This window comes from Neophocaena asiaeorientalis, unplaced genomic scaffold (genome assembly GCF_003031525.2).
Source record: "Neophocaena asiaeorientalis asiaeorientalis breed wild unplaced genomic scaffold, Neophocaena_asiaeorientalis_V1.1 scaffold130, whole genome shotgun sequence".
Classification (NCBI taxonomy): domain Eukaryota; kingdom Metazoa; phylum Chordata; class Mammalia; order Artiodactyla; family Phocoenidae; genus Neophocaena; species Neophocaena asiaeorientalis.
Genome location: NW_020173397.1, coordinates 3,395,426 through 3,397,147, shown reverse-complemented (window position 1 = coordinate 3,397,147; position 1,722 = coordinate 3,395,426).

The following is a 1,722-nucleotide window of genomic DNA, read 5'->3' as shown; positions in this document are numbered from 1 at the left end:
TTTTTTTTTTTTTTTTTTTTTTTTGTGGTACACGGGCCTCTCACTGTCGTGGCCTCTCCCGTCGCGGAGCACAGGCTACGGACGCGCAGGCTCGGCGGCCATGGCTCACGGGCCCAGCCGCTCCGCGGCATGTGGGATCTTCCCGGACCGGGGCACGAACCCGTGTCCGCTGCATCGGCAGGCGGACTCTCAACCACTGCGCCACCAGGGGAGCCCTATGAGTGCTTTTTAATGCCTGTTCATCTATTTACCATGTTGCAGAACTCTAGGAAAATGGAAGGGCCTTTATCTTCCTTCTCCACGACCCTCCCTCCTGAGCATTCAAGTTCCCTGCCGGTGACTGACTGGATACTGAGGAAGAGGGAGTATCTAGGTTCATTCTCAGGTGAGGGGATGGGTACCAGTGCCATGTTTAGAGTCAAAGTAGTGTGCAAGGTGGCACTGAAAGCCAGTCCTTCTGAGTTTGAATCCTGACACCAACACCACTACTGTGTATCTTTGGGCAAGTTACTCACTATGTCTTTGCCTCCATTTCTTAATCTGTAAAATCAGGACAGTAATAGCCCACACCTCATAGAATTAATGGAAGGATTAAATGACTGAACATACACAAAGCACTTGGAACTGCACTGGAAGAGAGAGTTTATAATTATTTGCTTTCTTCTTCTTTCCTCCTCCTCCTCCATCTTCGTTAATATCCCCATCACCATATTCGAGAATGTAGGAAGAGGAAGAATTCAGGGGAAGTTAGGTCAACTGTTGACAGGTTCCACTTGGGATATGCTCCTTTGGGGTGCCTGTGGGGCATCTAGTTAGGGACAAATGGAGAAACTGGCCAGGACCTGCTGATGTTGTTTTGGAACCATGTGTACATAGGTGACAGATGGATGCATGGGACTGGATAAGAGCACACAGGTAGAGCAGGTGGAGGGTGAAGAGAAAGGGAGATATGGGCAGTGCCTTAAAAGGGAATACAAAGGAAGAGGATCCAGTAACCCCAGGCTAGGTAGACATAAAGTGGGAAGATACTAAGGATGGGGCTGTGCTGGAACTTAAGGGAGGAGGAAAAGGTTTAACAAAGGGAGCAGTCCATAATAACTAAATGCCCTAGAAAGTTCAAATAATATAGGCGACTAAGGAGTCTACTGATTGAATAATTAGCAGGTCACTGGTAACATTTACCAGAGCACAGAACGTAGAAATGGCTGAAATAAAGTTGGAGGCCATGACTTGATACATAATTATATAATATCCTCTGGTAGGAAAGAAAGTAAACAGTTGATGCTAAGAATCTGGGGAGCTGAGTCCTGCCTTGGTACCTCTTTTCCACCAGGGCTGTTCAGGCAACAAGCTTACATCCAAGGAAGAATAACTCACAGAATGGGGAATAAGGTAAGAGCTCAGTAGTTACTTGGCAAATGCTGAATCCCAAGGGGTGGCCTTTTTAAAAAAAATAAATTTATTTATTATTTATTTTTGGCTGTGTTGGGTCTTCATTGCTTCACGCGGGCTTTCTCTAGTTGCGGCGAGTGGGGGCTGCTCTTCCTTGTGGTGTGTGGGCTTCTCATTGCGGTGGCTTCTCTTGTTGTGGGGCACAGGACCTACGCACTTGGGCTTCGATAGTTGTGGCTCACAGGTTCTAGAGCACAGGCTCAGTAGTTAGGGTGCATGTGCTTAGCTGCTCCGCGGCATGTGGGATCTTCCCGGACCAGGGCTCGAACC